Below are 24,731 nucleotides of genomic sequence, written 5' to 3' on the forward strand. Positions count from 1 at the left end.
CTACTAAACACTAGTAATGTTATAACTTTGTGTTGAAACACTTTCTTTCCCTCCCACAGGTGAGTAGAGGACTGATAAGTTGATAACCCATAAGCAATCCGCAGTATCGCGATAACGGATGATATATCATTGGTCACTACTCATCACGCTACGAGTAGTTTTCGCTAATTACTAGATTCTATGATTTTCTAGCTGAGAGAGTGAATATACTCGTATCTACGCCACAGCGACACCCCTACTCTTTATTCTTTGAAATCAGTGCAAAATTGCATTTTGTCTTCTAGAGTGCAAAATAATTCGACGCAGAGTTGTTTCTGCACGTTAGCTGGTGCGAGAGACTTTTAAGCGATTATTTTGAATGATAAAATGTTCAATATCATTTGGATTAGTTGTAAAACTTGTAAAGTTTAACAACTTGTTAAACATTACAAATTTTCGTCATGGTGTTGAGCTTAAAATGTTGTTTTGGCAATTCGATCATCTCTCCTATCTTGAAATTCTTGAAACCCTCGTAATGCTCAAAATTGAATTGCATCTGCAGCAATAGGTAGGTACTAAAACAAAAATAAAATAATATTGAAATGACTTTGACACGATGATTAGTAAATTTATATCCTATAGTAGCAGACTTCCACTTTAGATAAGACAAGCAGACTTTCAAGACTTTCGTTGATTTGTTTTATGTCAGTTCTGATCGTTATTTAATGGGAATAATCATTTAATAACTAATAATCAAAATTATTTCCTGACTGGTTTTGTATTTTTATATTAGGTAGTTCTATAATTAGGTAGTTAGTTAGCAGATTGTGCAAATGCTATTTTAAACGTCAAACCTACGAAATTATGACGTTTAAACTAAATAACACTAGCACAGTCTGGGCTATCAAAATCGCTGCCAACTTAGCTTTGTCTAACTCTAGTGCTTCCTTTATTCTCATTTCAAAAAGCCTACCTACACCTACCCAATAAATCAAAAAACCTGATGTTTCTACGTAGGTAGAGTCTGTGCGGAAAGAGAAGTCGTGGCAGAAACGGGAACTAGCATTATCAATTTTATATGACAATTAAACCTTTGACACCTGTCTTGTAAAAAGTAAACAAACTTCTATACTGATTTAAATTAACACGATTTTCACTCATAATTTTAAAACCACGAACTTAACGTCACGTTCGAAACGTCAGGCCATAAATAAACGTAAGTTTGTACGCGATTAAGTCCGGTGTTAGTTTTAAAATTATAAACAAACTTCTGTCATTGTGAATTTTTATTTTCGAAAACCGCCAGTTTTATGTATAAAATATTCTCAAACAGGATAAAACTGTACAAGTGCGTATTGGCAAAGAGAATATAGTACCGGGAGCAATCTCTAGATAGTATAGAAGGATTAGAGAGGGTTATTGTCACAGTAAATTTTGTAATCACTGTAAATTTACTGCCATCTATCGACACTTATATTCAAAGTGAATGTTTATGTAAGAAACTTACCAATATAATAGAAATAAAGGTACACCGCCATCATCACAAGTACGAAAAGCAAAAATATCATAATAGCCGGCACAGTAGTGGCTAATATTAAAATCAACACTTCACTCATTGCTTTTATTGTATCATTTAATGCCCTTTTGATTATAAACAACAAGTCTTAACAGTTATTATCAATCGCGAACTAGATTATTCAATATCAATGTGTAATCTTTGTTTCCTAAATTATGTATTTTATGATAAGATTATAAAGGATTTGTTAAAAGAATGATACTATTTGTTCGTCTGTTTGCCTCTCTATCGTTTTTCCGTATACGAACGATAGACGGGCAACGAAATTTTTATTTTCGATGTTCGCGCTTTAAAGTGTCGAAGTTCAAAATTATCGGACATATTGGCCAAAAACTACAAACAATCCCGAACAACTGTTTAAACAGTTATCTCTGAATTAGGCAGATACTGGTTTAAAAGGACATTTCCGATCCAATCTTTCCATTCTTATATGTAATTGTTGTAAATATGTATAAAATACAAATGTATGTATAATATATATATAGCTAGACAAACTGTCAGTAGAAAAAGGCGCGAAATTAAAATATTCTAAAGGACAATTACCCTTCGCGCCTACATTTTTTAAATTTGCCGCTTTTTTCTACTGACAGAAATGACTTGACAGACTCACTTGATATGTGTTTGACATGTACAAGTAGCTTGGCTGAATATGCTATCAAACCAGGATATATTGGTCAAACCAAATTGTCAGTAAATAAGAACAAAAAAAAACTATACTCATCATTTTATTTTGGGTGCTATTACTACTGTAAGATAAAGATAGTATGATTCTCTCTGTCTATGTTTGAAATGAGACAGTCCTTTGACAAACTATAATATACCTACAAGAAGTGTAGTACATTTTAAAGTCAAGGTACTTCTTAATAGAGCGGAAAACCCAGTAATAGATATCGCGTATGCAGTGCACATCCTTAATATTGTCCACAAGATGTCCTGAGAGTAGGTAAATATAGTAACGGCAGGAAACATTATCCAATTGACTTTTGAACTGCGTGGGTATTGCATCACAGATTCAAAGAGACAGGCAGGCCCATGGCAGGGCAATTCAAACATACACTGACATCATAATGATATCTGAATTATGTCATTTAGTTATCGTGTGTCTCGCTCACGCCAATACATGTACGAACAAGTACGAGCAAAATACACAATAACTGAATGACATCAGTTATATGTCATTCTGACATCAGTACTACTTAGTATGCTTGAATTGGCCTGAAGGCTTATTTTGTAAGCACCAAAGCAATTGTCACTAATAATGTGCCATATGGTGGCACGCCGAATATTGATACATAATACTTATTATAGGTAACAAAAATACAGCATCACATACAGAGATATTAATGTTGTAAAATTGTAACTCACCATTGCAAAAAATGCAACAACGCAGCAACACACATATAAACAATATCCCAGCAACGACTCCAGGGAAAAATAAAAACGGCCCTGGCTCCATTTATGAGCAAAAATCCAAATTTTACTTAAAATTAAAATTGCAACGCAAAACGTTCCTGATAGAAGCACAACACCAAATAACACTATTCAAATTCAGAAAACAAAGAACTGTTGTTACATTTTTGAATTCAAAAATGGAACGTTCTTCTCAACCCGTTCCAAAACGTAATATCAAAAGGGAATCACATTCCGCTGGTCGATATCTGATCCACTTTATTAGATAAGTTTATCTTATCGGTATCGAGCTTATTGTGCGAGCTTGAGAGTGCTTTGTGACGTCAGATCCTAGATTTAATATCCTGGATCCTGGAATATTCGCAATTTTAGAAAGCGGTAAATGGAACTTGAACTTCAGTGAATGAAATTACACACACAGGTATAAAAGTATGCAGATGATAATTCCAAAAATGACAGATATGTATATCTATACACGACATATTGTTCTGTGCGTGGTCGCTCTCTGCGATATCTATACTAACTTATTTTAATCACCTAAGTAATCAAATACAAAATACATATGTAAGAGGAAGAGATGAAATTCCGATCTTTTCGTCTCGCTCACAGAAAATACCTACTCTGTTTATAGTCTTAAAATGGTATGTATCCAGGTAGTATAGTCTGGTTTATTCAATATACACAATATATGGTTATGGTTTATGGTTAGGTTTACATGTTTCTATAATGAAAGCACTATTATATAATCTGTGATAATGAGTCACTTAGAGATTACGCAGTCCATTTTTTGAAGTACATTTTATTTGGGTGTGATGTGTATTTCAAAGGGGCCCACTGATTATTAGCCTGTCAGTTACAATAAAAATTTGTCAGTTCCGGTCGCGAGAGTATCTCGCCCCGACATAGACTACCCGTCCCCCTTTAATTCATACAGTTAGTAAAAGACGGGTAGTCTATGTCGCGGCGAGATACTGTCGCGTCAATCATGTGCTCGGCCTACTGGTATATCGTCCGGCGGACTAGTAAAAAATGCTGGCAGTATGAAATTTTTTTTGTCGATTATTAATTTTTACAATTTTTGTATGCGACACCAGATCTGGTGACGGCCGCGCGACGCGGAGTGACAGAGTGACACACGCCTGCCCAAATGGAAAAAAACGAGTTGGACTCGCTCACCGCGGGTTTCGTACTTTTTAGTATTTGTTGTTATAGAGCGGCAACAGAAATATATTATACATCATCTGTGAAAATTTAAACTGTCTAGCTATCACGGTTCATGAGATACAGCCTGGTGACAGACAGACGGACAGCGGAGTTTTAGTAATAGGGTCCCGTTTTTACCCTTTGGGTACGGAACCCTAAAACAACTAACATTTGTAACGCCATCTCTGTAATAACTGGCATACTAAGTGACAAAGAAGCAAACGGACTTATCGCATGCTTGGATAAGCATAATAACATTGTTTTGCTACTCACCGCTAGATGGCGAAAAGTACTAAATTTTATTCTTTTATATTATAGCAAAGACAGATATAACTCCGTTATAGATGGATACAGTCTAAGGAAAAAACGTGCCTCGAAAATCACGAAAATTTGATTCTCGATCAGATGGCGCCACTACCTTTGGCCTACTCTCGTATAAAGGGCGTTGACGGTTTCGTTTGTTATTTAACAATTTTTACGTATATCAGTGAAAGAACATGGTTCAAAATCATAAAAATAATTAATGCAAATAAAAAAAATCATTTATCCATATTTAAATACATTTTATCGTATTTTTATAAATCTTCATTTTTAGTTTAAAAGTGTGTCGATAGATAGCAGTGAATTTACTGTGGTTACAAAATTTGTAGCAGTAGCCTTAAAATCCCATTTCACCCCCCTTTCATCCCTTCTCTCCCCATTCATAACCCAACTCTCCCCGCGAACCCTACTCACCCCATTTTACGGTAACAGTCATTTACGTTCGCATTTATAATGTTAAATATAAATTGGTACTTACCTGTAAGAAAATATCTTGCCAGATAAAGTATTATCAGCAACACCAAGTATAACAAATACGAAAACACAGGTATTAACAATATGAACAGCAGTTTAGAATAGTCCGACAACATTTCTGGCCAGAAACAATCGTTAGATTCAATGAAAATCCAAATAAAACGCGTTAACGTCGTTTCGACGGTCTGATCTACTATTATCTAAAGGAAAATCGTGATGTAATGAGGTGCGATGCTATTATGTACGTACTACGTACCTAAGTATAAATACGACATGTTTGTCGTTCAGTGTTGATTTTACGTATTTTTATCAAATGTACTTAAATGACAGTGGAATATTTTTAATGGTGAAATTCCTCCTTACAACGGCAGAACCATTTCTGTGTATTCATAACATGGCACAGTAGCAATCAATATGAATTCCGGTAGCGATTTCATAATTGTGATTGTGACAAGGTACAAAGCACAGAAATCAAATTCCTTAACCGTACCAATAAAATTGAAAACCGGAAGACCAAACAAGAAAAACAGGGCAAAACTATTATATATAGATTTTAGGGCAGGTAATCACTTTACCACCTATACGATTGTGTTATGTCCACGATATTACAGCTTCTATTAGCGTACTATCATGGTTGATAATCGAGTGTTTGAAATATATCCGAATTTATCGAATTATATAAACGCCTTGAAATATCTTCCGGATATAGCAGTTATGTCATTTAAACAGTTAATCTGGTGCGTAACGCACGAACGTGCCTACATACTCATACGTACCCTAGGTTGGTTGAAAGTTGGCTTAGCTTAAAACAACGCGATGCGACAATATCACAGCTGTTCATGTCACTTCTAACATTGTTGTATGTAGTAACAAAGTTCTAGGAATATTCAAATTCAAAGATTTTTCAATGTTACCATTCTTATGTCAGAGATCATTCAAATGCTTTTGGCGCTTGGACAAGTATTTACACACTATTGACTAGCCTATACCCGCCGCGTTTATAAAATTAATAAACTTTTGAAATTAAGAAACACATATATGTTTTTGTAGTAGATTGATTAATTTTAGAACTTCCGAACTCATCTAAAAGTCAAGAAAACTCAACTCTAACTCAAGAAAAAGCCAAAACTTGAGTTTTTTTTCTAGGTACTTAAAATAAACATTCATTTGGTTTTCAAACATTGAAACAACTTCAACATTGTGACTGATATGACCGAGTTATTATTTATTTAATAATCATAGGGCTCTAAAATAGTTTCCAATCAATAAAATGCATTGCGCATCGCGTTTGCGTACTAGATCTAGGTCTTGCACTTTTGTTTATTTGGGTCCAAACCCAGCAGATAGCTCCTGACTTGCAATAGCTCACACGTGTATTCCATCATGATAATTTAACCTATGTTTTGATTTTGGCATTGTGCACCAACCTTTAATCACAAAACAGTATCAATATGTGTATTGAAATAAGTTGGAAACTTGTAACGGAAAACCTTCCTATATATACCTAAAGAAAAAAGAAATTTAAATGCAATGGATTGTCCGTCAATTTGGTAAGTAACATTTCTGGTGTCAGATTTTTTGGTGCGTTTTATTTTTCAACTCTTTTTATATTCATATCATGGCGTGCGTGAATTTTTTTTGGCAAATTTATCTGAAAGACTACATATACTAAAGTGACGTAGCAAAATATTTTATCGACAATTAAATATATCGATGTTACTGTCAACATCTAGATGTTATTCAACATAAATAAATATTATTATTTTATCTGACTTTTAAAATAAATACAAATTAAAACGTGTATTATTTTTTTATTTTAATATTGATTTCATTGTGTCATTATTTTGATGGAATTACATCGGTATACTTTTATTATCTTAGGAGGCTCTATATCGGACATGATACCGAACCTCTTTTTAGTAATCGAGGATTTTTCAGTGAGCACATGTATAAATATATATCGACAATTCGACATCTTATTTATCGACATCAAATCCTTAGAAAGTGCCCCGAGTTATCCCAGGTTTGGTCATACGTATCTATAATTATGTTGTGCATGCATAAAAATGTGAGTAAGGCCCACTTACACCATTCCACTAACCCGGGTTAACCGGTTAAACCTGGAGTTACCACGGTTACCAGTACAATTTGACACTGGGTTAACGGTTTAACCGCTTAACCTCGGGTTAGTGGGATGGTGCAAGTGGGAATAACTACTGACAACCTGATAAGTAGTAGTGTTCGATTAATCGATCTGATTACAACTTAGTCTTATTTATGGCATGAAAATAGATACTGTCTCGGGTTTTGAATTACGAATGCGAACGTTACGCTACGCGGCTAAAGTGTAAAAAACGAATATTTATTAATGAGGGCTAACGCGTATGAATTCGAAATGTCAAATGTCACTTGTCACTTCAATGACTAACAGCTGTTCTTTAGTCTTTTGGACCACCATCAACAGAGGCGCCAACTGGTGAGCAAAAAAACGATAGCCCTCATTGTAAAAAAAAAATAGCAGTGCCCTGTTTATCAACAGCTTGTAGCTTGTAATACAAGCGGAACTCACTTTTTAACAGCTTTTGTTAGAAAGGGACTTCCACTTGTATTACAAGCTACAAGCTTTTGATAAACATGGCACAGTATTTCTTTGTTTATGAAAATTACATGAAGACATTGAGAAATAAATTTGCTAAAAAAACCCCTCGAACCCACGTAAATTGCAATTTAAACTTTATATTCATACCACGCATTTTATTTGCATTCATAACTATTACGCATAAATTATATAGCTAAAGCGGAAACGTCTTTCTAATAAAAGTATATAGGTACCAAAAAATTATTTTCCACTTGTATTACAAGTTTAAAGCTTTCGTGAAACAGAGCCCCTTGAAAACACTCATTGCAATACAATCAGGCCATATTTTGAAATCCCTTGCTATATCCAAAACAAAAGCAATATTAAGAAAACGACAATATTTTGTTAAATTTATCTACCTATAATTATTTCATAGAATATTGCAATTGGCGAATTTTATGTTAAATAATTATGATTGTGGACATTGTGGTGTTTTTCACCTTGTCTAATCAAATATAAATTCATGTGCAAATCCAGCTTTTATTTGCAGATTGTGCAAGGCCAAGGTGATAAAAACAAAAGGAAGGAAATATTTTATTTGTCATCTTTAAGTTTGTGGATTTAGTCTTCTGAGGAAATTATCTACTATGAAGATATAAACGAGGAATGTATTAAAATGTATGCATACTTAGCGACCTACGCCAACGCCAAGAGAGGATACCTACTAAGGAGTCTTTAGCAAAGATAAAATAATTATTATTAAATTTGCTAATTAATCACATTTGTGAAATTAACATTCTAAAGGTTGAAATAGTACAAATAGATGTTACAGAGCACTTATGAGAAGAATATTTATTTTATTGTTGTTAACATTTTATGGCAATGACTTGTTTAGGTACAATTGTGTTAAATAGAACCTATTTTTATTTGAAAAGGTCCAATACTAAATAGAGTGTAATTTTATTCTAATAATTCTATAAGTACAAATAAATATATTTGCAGGTAAACTTCATATCCAACACATGCATTAGATACATTAATGTTTTATGTGCATAATTACATTACATTAGGTACATTAATATTTAGGAGCTGCCTAGCATAAATATCTAAACATGAGACACGACGCCAACACAACGAGTGCTTACACCATAGCCTCGATGGTGGAATACATATCCCTTAGCAAAGCGTCCATGCTCTGGAGCCTCGCGCTCAATGTCACTGCCCTCATAGTGCTCTCAGGTGCTTTAACGTTCGTCGCCATTTCCTGGATCAAAATACCACACTGGCGGCAATTCAAAAATTACATCTTTCTCAACTTAGTCATATCCATGTTCATGATGAACGCAGCATACGCTGGCTGCTTTGCGGACTGGCCTTGCTATGGCACTATATTAATCTTCATTTACACATTGTCTATGTCAGCGTTCTCCAACTGGGTGCTGATCATGTGTCTAGTTATCTACACGAAAATGTTAAAGGTTTTCAGTGGAGATCTACAGCACAAATATTATAAAGCTAACGCTTTGGCTTGGGGTTTGGCTATTTTTGAATCTACCTTTTCTTTATATGTTAAAGTGAGCACGAACGCTTCCCATATCTATGTCCTACATGCTATGACCTATGTCATTACAGGCATTTACTTGAGCATTATTTACGCTCTTTTAAAGCTGACTACTGTAAGAATGGTTAGTAGCGAAAATACTACTCAAATATTTAAGATATTCTTGTATGTTTCAAGTGCTTTCTCTATCTTGCTTCTCACACAGGCTCTTTGTTACTTTCCTGAAGTTTATGACTATCTTTTCATATGTATTTGCGGTTGTGAAATAGTTCTGCTAATATCGTACTTGAGTATGAAATCGCACAGGGAAATATGGAATGATTACCTGAATGGTAAAGACGATGCTGATTATCAAGACTGTAACATCAACTTGAAATGAATATTTAATAGAATAACGGTGTTAATGACGCGGACCAGCTAATGCGAATGTTTCTAAAAATATGCGTTTCTGTAATAATGTTAAATAGTTACTATCTTTGCGCAATACAAAATCACATGAAATATCTGTGTAAATACGTACCTATAGCATGTACGTAATGCAAACGTTTCTAAAAAAACGGATAATAATACGAAAGTATCACTTTTAGCATAAATGGATATGATATAATCTAAAAAGTGTATTTTTCACTGTAAATTTTAACCTGTGATCAATGTACAGGTTAATGTAAGTCTTGGCAGGTGATTGTGACTTCTGACTCTCTCTATATATTTACAAGACCTTTCAGTCTATATATGACCACTTTCACTAGCATAATATCATCAGCTTATGCAGGCCGTCTGGATATTCAGAAACAGGTAATACAGGACGTGATTATAGACTCTTAGGCAAAGACTTGTAATAGGCAAAAACGAAATTCAGTCACTAGACTAGTGCGGAGCCTATATTAAGGGCTCTTTCCCACTGAAAATCCCGTTTTTTGCGGGTAAGGTTTTCTGCAGGATTACTTATTAGCATACTAAAACGGAATCCTGCAGATAACCGTAACAGAAAGAGCCCTAACACTTCAAAACCGTACGGACACCTTCACACACCTTCACGGAGTGGGGAACATGGCTCTTTCCTTTGAAGACGATTAACAACACTCAATCTCCATTGGCTATTATGAACTGTACAGTCTGTACCAGAGAGAAGTGTGCGGTTGAATAGGATTGTTCAAATGCCCAATTGCCCACAATACTTTGTGTTCTACAGTTTTGAGCTTGATACGATAATCCCAATAGAACAATGTTCTATTAATGTGCCAAATGTTTATAATATCCTGAACTATTATGATAGTTTCTCGATAAGATTAGCTTTTGAAGCTTTGCACTACTAAAGGCGTTGAAGTATAAGTACACGGGCATTTCGTATGAGATTGGAAATATTCTAGTATAAAAGTTTGGCCCCACAAATTCATCACTTCATAGGTTGTAGTACCCGGGTCTCTTTCGGAATCCCTAACAACGTTTGTCCTAAAGTCACTTGCCCTGTTTTCTCCTAACCTAATGGGCACTAGCCCTAACGATCAATTGTCATAACAATTGTTTTCCATAACGTAATGATTGTCCTAAAACTCATTTGTCCTAAGACTTTTTACCAGTCCGCCTGCAGTCTCTGTTCTTATCGGGCGGCCTGCAGTCCTAGACCAATAACGTCCACACACATAAGCGATTATTGCCTGCCGGCAATGGCCTGCTGCCACCTCTGCGACTACAGACTAGCAGTTGAGAGTCGTCAGTTTTTCGCCGTACGGCCGCCCACCGGCAACAGTCTGATATAAGTTTGACAGGTCCCTACAAATTAACAGTTCGCCGGACGATATCAGCTTGTCAGTTAATCGCAACAGGCCAGACATTAACCGTCCTATTTTAGATTTCGGACTGACGATGGACTGACGACTATTCGGACTGACGACTCTTACATTCCGGTCAGCGTCGACAGATATCTGCCGGTCAGTCCGTGGTCTGCAAGCCAATTAAACACACATTATCAGATACATATGAACACAACTAAAACGAAGATAATGACAAACAGTCGAAAAAGAAAAATATATGTGGCAGGTACCGAAATTGAATATGTCCATGAATACATATATCTTGGAAAACAAGTATCCTTCAGCCCATCTAGCAACGAAGACGAAGTAAACAGACGCATAAACAATTCATGGAAAAAGTTTTGGTCACACAGAGAAATCTTAAAAGGTAATTATGCACTACCATTAAAGAAAATTGTAATGGACACTAACATCCTACCAAGCTTAACATATGGAAGTCAAACATGGGTCTTTACAAGTAAAGTTAAAAATGCAATTACAACCTGCCAGCGTGCAATGGAGAGGAGTCTTCTAAAAATAAGAAAGGTGCAAAAGATCAGGAGTGAAAACATAAGGAAGAAAACCAAGCTTACAGATGCTCTCCATCAAAGCCTACGCCTCAAATGGCAATAGGCAGGGCATATAGCTATGTACAATGACAGAAGATGGACACTAGAATCTACAAAATGGACAGGACCAGCAGGGAGAAGACATAAGGGCAAACCAAAAAGAAAATGGACGGAAGACATCATCTCGGTAGCAGGCACAGAATGGTTAAAGACAGCCCAAGATAGAGACAAATGGAGAAAGTGTGAGGAGGCTTTTACCCAAAAGGGATCTACATCAGACTAAATTGAAAATATGTAGTAATTTTGCAATGTGATGTGGAAATAAAAAAGCTTTTTTATTATTTGTTTTATTATTTTATTATCAGATAGCCGGCCGGCGGCCTGTTGACCGTCATCTCCTGTCAGTCGAGCGCCGAACGTGCCTACATACTCATACGTACCCTAGGTTGGTTGATGGTTGGCTTAACTTAAACGACAACGCGATGCGACAATATCACAGCTCTTCATATCACTTCTTACATTGTTGTATATAGTAACAAAGTTGTAGGAACATTCAAATTAAAAGATTTTTCAATGTTACCATTCTTGTGGAAAAATCTTCCGGAAAAAGCCGAAACCTGAGTTTTTTTAGGTACTTACCTAAAATAAACTTTACTTTGGTTTTCAAACATTAAAACAACTTAAACATTGTGACTGATATAGGTTATTATTTATTGGCTCTAAAATCAATGTTCTCTGACAGAAGCGCAGGTGGCCTGGCGGTAAGAGCGTGCGACTTTCAATCCGGAGGTCGCGGGTTCAAACCCCGGCTCGTACCAATGAATTTTTCGGAACTTATGTACGAAATATCATTTGATATTTATTTGTCTATTTTCGGTGAAGGAACACATCGTGAGGAAACCGGACTAATCCTAACAAGGCCTAGTTCCCCCTCTGGGTTGGAAGGTCAGATGGCAGTCGCTTTCGTAAAAACTAGTGCCTACGTCAATTCTTAGGATTAGTTGTCAAGCGGACCCCAGGCTCCCATGAGCCGTGGCAAAATGCCGGGATAACGCGAGGAAGAAGAAGAAGATAGGGCTCTAAAATAGAGGTCAATCAATAAAATGCATTGCGCATCGCGTTTGCGTACTAGATATAGGTCTTGCACTTTTGTTTATTTGGATCCGAACTGAACCCGGCAGATAGCTCCTGGCTTGCAAATAGCTCACACGTGTATTCCATCATGATACTTTAGCCTGTTTTGAATTTGGCGTTTAAACATTAATTGTGCACCAACCGTTAATCACAAAACTCAGTATCAATATGTGTATTGAAATAAGTTGTAAACTTGTAACGGAAAACCTACCTATATAGAAAAATCAAATTTAAATGCAATGGATTGTCCTTCAATTCAGTAAGTAACATTTCTGTTGTCAGATTTTTTGATGCGTTTTATATTTTTCAACTTTTTATATTCATATCATGACGTGCTTGCGAATTTTTGGCAGATTTACTTATTTGAAAGACAACAGTCATACATATACATAATTATGTTATACGTGCATTAAAATATGAGCAAGGCCCACTTGCACCATTCCACTAACCCGGGTTAACCGGTAAAACCTAGAGTTACCATGGTTACCAGTGCAATTTGACACTAGGTTAACGGTTTAACCTCGGGTTAGTGGGATAGTGCAAGTGGGCCTAACTCACAACTGACAACCTGATCAGTAGTAGTGTTCGATTAATCGATCAGAATACAACTATTTATTCTTATTTATGGCATGAAAATAGTTAGATACTGTCTCGGGTTTTGAATTACGAACGCAAACGTTACGCTACGCGGCTAAAGTGTAAAAAACGAATTAATTTAAAAGAAAATGCTGAAAAATTACATGAAGTCATTGAGAAATAAATTTGCTAATAAAACCTCTCGAACCCACGTAAATTGCAATTTAAACTTTATATTCATACCACGCATTTTATTAGCATTTACAACTATTACCCATGAATCATATTAATCATATAGCTAAAGCGGAAACGTCTTTCTAATAAAAGTATATAGGTACCAAAAATTTAATTTCTACTTGTATCACAAGTTTAAACCTTTCGTGAAACAGAGCCCCTTGAAAACACTCATTGCAATAAAATCATTGGCCTTATTTTGAAGTCCCATGCCATATTTAAAACAAAAGCAATAATAAGGAAACAACAATTGTTACATTTATCTAATTATTTAATGTTTAATTGCATTTGGCGAATTTTATATTAAATATGATTGTGGACATTGTGGTGTTTTTCACCTTGTTGATAAGACATATTTATTATCAAATAGAAATGTATGTGCAAATCCAGCTTTTATTTGCAGATTGTGCAAGGCCAAGGCGATAAAAACTAAAGGAGGGAAATATTTTATTTGTCTTCTTTAAGTTTGTGGATTTAGTCTTCTGAGGAAATTATCTACTATGAAGATATAAACGAGGAATATAAAAATATGCATACTTAGCGACCTACGCCACGAGAGGATACCTACCTATTAAGGGGTCTATAGCAAAGAGAAAATAATTATAATATCTATCCATTATTGTTCAATTTGCTTGCAAAATTAGTGATATTATATTAGTATAGTATAGATATTCTTCTTTGGTAATTAATCACATTTGTGAAATTAACAATTAACTAAAAGTTGAAATAGTACAAATAGATCTTACAAACAGAGCACTTCTGAGAAGAATATTTATTTTATTGTTGTTGAAATTTTATGGCAATTCTAGAAAATCATTTTTTGGAAAAGTTAGTTAAACTTCAAAGTTACCCTTAGACTTGTCTAGGTACAAATGTATTAAGTAGTCCCTATTTTTGATTGAAAGGTCCAACACTAAATAGAGTGTAATTTTATTCTAATAATTCTATAAGTACAAATAAATATATTTGCAGAAAAACTTCATATCCAGCACATGCATTAGAGACATTCATGTTTTATGTGCATAATTACATTACATTAGGTACATTAATATTCAGGAGCTGCCTAGCATAAATATCTAAACATGACACACGACGCCAACACAACGAGTGCTTACACCATAGCCTCGATGGTGGAATACATATTATTTAGCAAAGCGTCCATGCTCTGGAGCCTCGCGCTCAGTGTCACTGTCCTTGTCCTCATATCGCTCTCAGGGGCGGTACCGTTCGTCGCCATTTCTTGGAACAAAATACCACTCTGGCGGCAATTCAAAAATTACATCCGTCTCAACTTAGTCATATCTATGTTCGTGATGAACGCAGCATACACTGGTTGCTTTGCGGACTGGCCTTGCTGTAGCACTATATTGATCTTCATTTACACATTGTCTATGGCAGCGTTCTCCAACTGGGTGCTAATCGTGTGTCTAGTTATCTCCACGAAAAGCTTAAAGGTTTGCAGCAGCATATTGCATCACAAATATTATAAAGCTAACGCTTTGGCTTGGGGTTTGGCTATTTTAGAATCTACCTTTTCATTATATGCTAAATTGACCACGAATGATTCCCATATCTTCCCTGAAGATTACGACTATCTTTTCATATGTACTTGCAGTTGTGACATAGTTCTGCTAATGTCTTACTTAAGCATAAAATCGAACAGGGAAATATGGCAAGATTACCTGAATGGTAAAGACGATGCTGATTATCAAGACTGTAACATCAACTTGAAATGAATATTTAATAGAATAACGGTGTTAATGACGCTGACCAGCGTTTAAAGCTCTGTGGCCAGGCAATTTAGTATACCTATGTAATGCGAATGTTTCTAAAAATATGCGTTTCTGTATTAATGTTAAATAGTTACGATCTTTGCGCAATACAAAATCGCATGTAATATCTGTGTAATATCTGTGTACCTAATATCTGTGTGTAATATCTGTGTACCTATAGCATGTACGTAATGCAAACGTTTCTATATAATATGTATTTCCATTAAGTTAGCAATGACCTTTACAGTACATATGGTGCTACTTTCTCGCACTAGTGCGTCAAATAGCACTTTTCGTGCATATGTCGAAAGTTTAAAGGGCCATATGTACTGTAAAACGTTGTACGATACACGTACGAATTTCCGCACTTGTGTCGTAAATAACTATTATGCAATAGGAAATCACATGGCAGCTGTGTAAATAGCATATAATACAGACGTTTCTAAATATATGTGTCTCTATTAAATGTTAAAAATAAATGATCTCTATGCAATACGAAATCATAGTATCTGTCAAATAGCATGTTGGAGTCACAAAGGCATTTAAATGAAATATGTATACTTTTTGCACTTAACGTTGTATAACTATTTTAGGATATGTCCTCATTTCAACACAGCCAGCCATTATATGTATTATTGTGCTACTGTAGTCTGTAAGTTAATGTATTGTACCTATTTTTGTGTCAATTTCCATACTGTCGAATTAGGATATCCTGTAATTGATGGTTGTGTGTTGTGTGTATGTAATAAAAAAAAATCTAGACTAGAATGTAAGCGTTGGTAAGTTATCAAAACACTACAAAAAGTAAATAATCTTGACAAAAATGTAGGTATTTTCCTGATATTTTTTACGATAGTTACGTATTAAGCAAGATGAAAAAATTATTTTGTGGAAGTGAAACTTATGTTATACTTTAATACGCTATAAAGCTATAAGTAACATATATTTACATGTTAAAGATAATGTTGATGTCACTAACTATCGGTGTAATATCAAGATATATGTGTATAGTATAGAGTATAGAACAAAATAGTTTTCCTGTGTCTAATTTTGAGGGTAGCTTGATAATGGTGTGATACAGAACGTACCTAATTGTTAGAAAGTAAATTAATGTGTAGTAATAAATGTTTAGAAATATGAGTGTTATTTATTTTAAAATTCATCTTAGGCGACCTTAAAGTTTTTAAAATATAGTATTATAGAAAAACGTTTTACAGTACATATGGCCCTTTAAATTTTCGACGTAGTTACGTAATGTGCTTATTATAGCACCGACGTCGTAACGTGCACCAGATGTACTGTAATAGTACATTACGATACAAGTGTGAAAAGTAGGAAATTAATTAACAACTCCGGTCGTGTTTAAAATCGACACGAGTTGCGAATTACCTTTTCGCACGTGTATTGTACAACGTTTTACAGTACATATGGCCCTTTAACTTTTCGACATACGCAGTAATACGCACATATAGTGCTAGTTATCGCACTAGGGCGGTAAATTGGCAACATATGTACTGTAATAGTTATTTACGATACAAGTGCGGAAAAGAGGAAATTCGAAACGAGTAGCGATAAATTAAAACACGACCGCAGGGAGTGGTTTAAATCGACACGAGTTGCGAATTACCTATTCGCACGTGTATCTTACAACGTTTTACAGTACATATGGCCCTTTAAACTTTCGACATATGCACGAAAAGTGCTTTTTCCGCACTAGTGCGAGAAAATAGCACCATATGTACTGTAAAATATATTATTTACAAGTTCCAGATATCCATTACTGGCTATAAATTCTTTATATGTGACAACAGACAATACAAACACACAACCCTTCAAATCTGTGTCTGTTTACAGACAGAGATTTCAAGGAAACGTATGTAACTTTCAGGGTTAAAACAATAATACTCACATTCTTTTGTTGCTTTGGTAGCAGTTCCAGAAAAGGCACAAGAGCAAGAAAATTGTTACGACTATGGCCGGTAAAATTAACCTCAGTAATACTTTTTTTGATAAGTCTTCTCCCTTACATTCATGATCTACGCATTCGGAAGGATTCATGTTCTTGAAGCACTTGCTACTTAATAAGTAATCCTTAATTTATATAGTATTTAGGAAGTTTTCTAAGGATAAACGTTAATCGATGATGAGAACGGCTTCGTTAATATGTTGTGATAAAGCTTAATATGACCGTTACATTTTTATCATATTTGTTTATCGGCGTATAAATAAGACTAGTTTAACATGCAGCTTTCCCTAATTTATACTTTGTTTCATGAATAATCGTATATTTTGTCCTACTCTATACACTGATTTAAGTAAAGTCAGGTACTTACATTTTTTTATTGGCTTTATAGCAGTCCCATATGAGGCACAGAAGTAGGAAGATGACAATTACAATAAATGCTAATATTTTAAGCCACACTCTCCTTGCTATTTCTTCTATTTGATCATCATCGAGTTCGGACGAATTCATTTTTTCCACGAGTAAACAAATGCTACTCGTTATTAACTTTTGTATTTTCGTGTTCTACAGTTTTGAGCTTGATGCGATAATCCCAACAGAACAATGTTCTGTTAATGTCCTAAATGTTTTATTATCTTGCTAGGTATTTATCTTGAACGATTATGATAGTTTCTCGATAAGATTAGCTTTTGAAGCTTTGCACTACTAAAAGCGTTGAAGTATACAGGGGCTTTTCGTATGAAATTCGAAATATTGTAGTTATTAAATAAATAAAACAAAATTGATTCAGTAGTGTGTGTGTGTGTGTGTGTGTGTGTGTGTGTGTGTGTGTGTGTGTGTGTGTGTGTGTGTGTGTGTGTGTGTGTGTGTGTGTGTGTGTGTGTGTGTGTGTGTGTGTGTGTGTGTGTGTGCTGTTTTGTTTGAGATTATACAGTATGTTATGTTATTCTATTAAGTCTTAGTTATTATACCATGCATGTATCATCATTTTTTTGTGTGTGAAATTTTTGGTGTGAAGGAATCTTAAGAAAGGCGGTTGTAGCATACTTGTGCGAAAAAATCTATGTATGTTCGTGGTGACTACCTGGCGGCTATAGGGGAAACATTCATTTTGAATCAGGTGTCAAATTGTATAAAAGTTTGGCCTAACAAATTCATCACTTTATAGGTTGTAGTACCGAAACTAAGGACTTCATAGCCCTAATCCCAACTAACGGTATAAAACGATGTTTGAGCCCATGTTTGGGCTATAATCGCGAAAAACGAAGTCCGTACATTTCGAGAAACTATCTCTCTCACTCGAATTACGCTTTAATTGGAAAAGAGAAAGATGGCCAAAATTTGCGAATTTCGGTGTTCGCGATAGGCCCTCAGCAGCAGTGAGGAGGCAGATGATGGTTACGGAAAGTCGGTACAGGTGTGCATCGTGCATTTGACTGCATCGAATGTCTAACCAACGTACACATTTGCAACAATTGTTCCTATCTCTGATAAAAGGTTGATCATGTTTTACTTATCATTATCTACGAGATATAGACTTATCTTTTGATGTTCCTAGTTTCCAGAATAAATATTTTGTTACTACTTACACAACTTGGAAGAGATCGCTTTTTAGCGATAAGACCGCCTGTTGTTACCTGGTTCTGTTTTTTCTTTAAATATTTCTTTGTAGTTTTACATGTATGTAAAATGTATAATTTTGGTGCAATAAAGAATATTTACTTACTTACTTACTTACAACAATTGGAGCTTGCGAACTAGTGTGACACCGAATGAATTCCTCTCATTATTTTCAGTGAATAACGATAGATTTTCCATTTTTAAGAGAGCTGAACATTTGCTATGGTACTATAAAAGATTAGTGGTAGTACGTTTCAGCTATTATATAGCTTTTCTAAATAACTGAAGTGATAACTGAATGTAGGTTATCAATTTTATTGTAGTACTGAGTACTGCCCTACATCGCAGTCTTTAATTAATTAAATGTACCTACGGTAAATGACAATAGAGGTTTCTGGGGTAACGTTTCCCTATAAGTATTTGCGATAGTTAAAACTATTTATTTTTGTGAATATAAAGGACTAAATATAAAAAATCAAGTCCATATATTTAAATTTAAAAAAAAGGTACGTAAGTCTATAAAACGGAATTACATTTGATGTAATAACCTAATATTTTGGCGAAGTTTATTTTTAATGAAACTGAAAAATAAAGAAATGGTTAAACTAAAAATGAAATATTATACCTACACAGTTTAAGTGTAAAAAATAATGATTGGATCATGTTTGTTGCCAAAAAGTATGAACCTATTATTATTATTTTATTTATTTATTATTTATTTGATACACTAGCAGCCCTTGGAGCTGATGCGTGTATATCGAGCACTTGTATTTTATTTTGCACTTTTCAAAGTTCAAAACACACAACAAACAAAATTAAATGGAGTAACAAATTTGATTATTTCCACTACTTTAACTTTTTATCAGGCCAGAGTGGCCAGACTAAGTATCTTGTAGTGTTTTGTTATTAAAACAGGATCCTAAGAACCTGTTGCGATTCGTTGGCGTGACCTAGTTACCTGAATGCGATATTGATTTATAGCCTTTTAGGTACCCTATAGAGACCTAGATTTGTTAGGTTACTTGTATCGGCGCAGACTGACAGCTAGTAAATATTTTAATTAATAATTTAGCTAAAAATTGGAAGTTACTTATCTACAATGCATCGTATCAAAAAGGATATAATAGGATAGAGCGGTACTGTCATAGAAAAATTTGTAGCCACAGTAAATTCACTGCCATCTATCGGCATACTTGAAACATATTTGCGTATACATATATGACATTTCATGTACAGAAGGCATTCCTAAGGTTCCTGTACAAGAATGTTTACAAGTACTATCCATTTTTATACCCTACAAATTTTTTGTTAGGATCCCTGGGCTTCAACTCCCTGCAAGTGAGGCGTAACTATAATCTTCTGATAGTGGCTTGTAGAACTTTGCGCGGAGATTCCGACTGCCCCGACCTAGTGTCACAGATAGTGAGGCTGTCTGTACCTTTCCTATCCAAGCAGGAACTTAGGCCCAGACACCATAACCTTCTTGCAGTCCCAGTAACGCGCACTGTAGCACACCAAAAATCTCCTCTCATTCGCGCTCTAAAATTTCTGAACGCGCTTCTGTCACGGGCTCCTGAAAGTGATTTGTTTGCAAGAATTGCAAGTCGATGGGCAAGTGTATGTAATATTTGTCTGAAGTATTGCGAGGCGATGGATGGTAGTGGTATTTTATAAAATTGTTATTGTAAAGTGTTGTGTACCTTAGCTAATAAGTTGAAAGCTCTCTAGATTGTACAGTGATTTGGTGTATACTGTCAGACTGTTTAGGTTTTGTTTGAATAAATAACAAATAACAATTTCCCTCCCCCGCAAAAATCAGCAGACTTTTTTGTACAGAAAATTACAGACGTGGCGTATCCGTTTGGTTAGTTAACATACCTATATCCCTTTAGGTGGCATACCTACATCCTTTTTGGATGAAATTATAAATTTCTGTCAATTAATAAAATTTCAAATAGGCATATCATATCCGGCTGCGGAGATTTAACTTGAGACGGGTTATTATATTATAGATGAGATGAGTACTCATCTCTTGTTTTACTCAGAACAGGCATTTGTAAAATTAAATATTTGTTTATTAATTACTTATAAAAAACGCTCACGATCACGAGGTTGTATAAAAAACGGCTGCATACATACATCCAATGTCACTAGACATTCCGGTTCTGTAGTAGACGGTAGACGGACAACCAGTCAAGGTTCTATTGTGAAATTCAATCACATGCACGCATTTGTAGTTGAGCATAAGTATATTCTTTGTAAAGTATTTGGGGCCTTGAGAAGCATATGGTCCTGGACCTGATGGTTTTATCGGAAGATCAGCGCTGGAAGCCACCAGCAACATGCTGAGATGAGGCCATTTCGTGACACTTTAATCTTATTTTATGTTTTCTTTTATATTATGTAATGTCTTGGTTGTTTGTGCTTACGAATAAAATTTTATTCTATTCTATTATATTCATATCCATGTTCATTGTATAGATACATGTATTTTGGACATACATATTGTACACTTTTTTGAAGTAAAACTTCTTTAGGCGCGACTAGAGAGTAGATGGTAACCCAGATTTTCTTTTTTTTTCATCAGTAAGAACAATAATTCGAGCAAAATTAAATTACTTAAAATCGAAAATTCAATAATAATAAATTTGACCTAGAACAAAAATAAACCTACTTCACAAAACAGTGATTTCCTACTACCTATGTCATTGTGATCAAAATGTGAAGACCCTTTCAAACAAAAAAAAATTGGTCAAGCCGGCTTCGAGAAAATAAAACAGTGATCCCGACGAATTGATTCTCTTTCTTAGAAATTTTAATTGGTTAAAAATACAGTATGTAGGGTGACTGAATAGTGCGGCTAACTCCTTATTATTTTACAGGTAAAAGAGTGCCTACCTATGATATGATACCTGTGAGACTTCGCTACATAACTGTAAAGAAAACCCTGAGGCGACAAGTCTACCATTTGTAATTTAATGATTACCTATAGGTACAATAAAGATGAAATAAATAATTAATGCGGAGGCTAAAAGAGGTTGTCCACAGTAAATACTAACAGTACCTTGACCGTGAGTGTAAAAGGTCGGCCAGTAGGTACTTATCGTATCAATTGTAATGTCAATGTCTCTTCATGTTTCCTTATCAATTATGGTGATATTAAGTAAAACTGGTAAAACTAGCATTTTTTTAATCTATTGACAAAACTAAACTAACTAAATATGGAACAATCAGTTAAAACGTTTAACTCGTTTAATGAATGACTAATGACAAATTACTAATGAGCCTATTAGGAGGCTATTTAGACGGAGAGCTAGCTACGGAAATAGCTTTCCAATTTATAGAGCAACGAAATCCCTCTAGTTAGTGTGCCATACTATCTTTATTTATTAATTCGGGCGCCTGGCAGCTGTTCAGCGGTGGGTGTGAGAGTGGATCGGCAACAAAGGGGTTGTAAAATCAATTGAAGGTGTGCAATTTTATACAGCTCTTTTGGTGTGATATTGTAGCTAATTGTGTATTTAATTCGAATATAACATTGCCAGGCGTTTTAATTGGGGGAAAGTAGTGCCAGGTGACGTCTAAGGTGCGGAAACACACCCACCGCTGAACAGCTGTCAGACGCCCGGATTAATTAATAATGATAGTATGGCACACTAACTAGAGGGATTTCGTTGCTCTATAACAAATATAGATATAACTCCGTAATAGATGGATACAGTCTAAGGAAAAAAAACGTGCCTCGAAAATCACGAAAATTTGATTCTCGATCAGATGGCGCCACTAGTTTTGGGCTACTCTCGTATAGAGGGCGTTGACGGTTTCGTTTGTTATTTATAATTTTAACGCATATCGATGAAAGAACATGGGTCAAAATCATATAAAAATAATTAATGCAAATAAAAAAATCATTTATCCATATTTAAATACACTTTAACGTATTTTACTAAATCTTCATTTTTAGTTTTAAAGTATGTCGAAAGATGGCAGTGAATTTACAGTGGTTACAAAATTTACTATGACAGTACCGCTCTATCTTATTATATCCTCTTTGCTCTATAAATTGCAAACCTATTTCCGTAGCTAGCTCTTAGACTAATTTGGACTTTGCCTTTGGACTAACCTACTACATGATCTTAGTATATGATTTTACGCACAATCGGCCTGAATCGAACTAAGATACGACAAAATTCAAAAATTTGCTTAAGATAGGACATGGATCAGATATGTCAGTGTCGTTTCTTCAAACCAAAGATAGATATCTCTATCTTATTATATCCTCTTTGTTCCTAACCTGCATATAAATTTGTTTGTCGAGGGAGGGTCAACTATCTCTGCAGCTGACTGTACATAATATCAGCCGAAGTAGTCCCAATTTGTCCTAATAGCCTCATTATCATTAGACAGTACACACCATGTATATGATGATCTTTACCCATTACCGTCTTGTAATAAAACTGACTTTATTCTCCATATCTTTGATATTAGTCAAGCTCGCTTCGTAACTTTATTCCTAACAGGGACAGTCAACAATACACTTGTTAATTTATTTAGTGTCGCGAAGATATTTTAAGACACCATGATACTTGTTTACTAAAATCGGCATAAGAGTTAATGATCTGATTTTAAATGTCAATTTATTTCACCTCTGGTTTATGTAAAAGTCGTTTAAATTTGCACTCAAGTTTTATAAAGGCCTCTAGGTACTCATCTTGCAACAAATCGCATGCGCTTTTTGATACATTGCGGCTTTTGATCGATCAAGAATCCGTTGAATCTACTTCTACGGCACTGTGTCTAGAATCGCATGCGATTTGTTGCAAAGTCTGTAGACGCCTTAAGTAGTATGGGTTTGACACATTTACTGTCATCGCGTATGTATTATTGGGTAGGTACTAGAAGGATATAACCAAACGGAGTAGCCATTAACAGGCATTACCCTCTGTCGAAAATAGTCGGCCAATGGTCATACACAATGTATGTACTGACGTTTATCTGACCTGGCTATTTTGACGTTACGTATACATTTGACGTTCCCCTCCCCCGCAAAAATTGGCAGACTTTTTTGTACAGCAAATTACAGACGTGGCGGCTCCGTTTGGTAATATCCTCCTAGGGTAGGTACGATTTGGCATTTTTGACAAATAAAAAAGTTGCCGTATTAATCATATTACACGTTTCCATCAAACAGACAAAATAGTTTTCCAATGTTTTTTTCGTTTATTTTGTAGCTGATTCTACTCACTTTATTAAGGCTGCCAAATATATTTTTTATTTCAGTTACAGGTTCTGCATAATTTTGTCATTATATGACAGTTCGAGAAGTCATGTGTAAAATGACATCCAGAAAGCGTCTCGTTGATTGAAGTATCTCCATAAGATAAGTAAAACGTAAGATCTATTTTTTAAATCAGTTCATTTACTTCATATTACTCGTAGTGTATTACTACGCTAAGTCTGTGCCGTGACACCATCGTTGTACATATGTTCAGAACAATTATTTACTAAAGTACCTAAATATAAATAAGAAGAGGATTGTACATGTACGTTAGCAGCAACACAAATGCCGACTCTCAAAGGCCACGGAGCAGAGCTCAATCTTGCTGCAGTGTTGCTTGCAATGCAAACCAAAATAAGCTTCAATTCAAACCATTTTGAACAAGAAGTAGATATTATTATCTATTTATCCTATTATTTATTCTTGTAGTTTAGCAAACAACAGTGATGATGATAACCCTAATTCAGACCAAAACCTACTTTCGCAAAAACACTGATTGTCACAAAAACTAGACTGTTCAAACATGACATCTCGTTATACTGTGTCGCATTCTTTTCAATACAATATGACTCCTATTTTCTTACTATTATGGTCTGATTTGCCTAGTTAGTGTTTTTGTGTAGGTACCTAATACTTATTTGCCTATGACAAGTGTTTAATTTAGGAGTCTTATCTGCCAGTTTACCCCAC

General features: G+C 35.0%; 1 protein-coding gene across 2 annotated transcripts in view; it reads right to left on the reverse strand.

Moving 5' to 3' along the window:
• Nucleotides 1-24,731, reverse strand: part of LOC134753588 (uncharacterized) — a 57,679-nt gene that overhangs the window by 20,042 nt on the left and 12,906 nt on the right. The gene's annotated exons all lie outside the window — the stretch shown is intronic.

Source organism: Cydia strobilella, chromosome 2, assembly GCF_947568885.1.
Source record: "Cydia strobilella chromosome 2, ilCydStro3.1, whole genome shotgun sequence".
Classification (NCBI taxonomy): domain Eukaryota; kingdom Metazoa; phylum Arthropoda; class Insecta; order Lepidoptera; family Tortricidae; genus Cydia; species Cydia strobilella.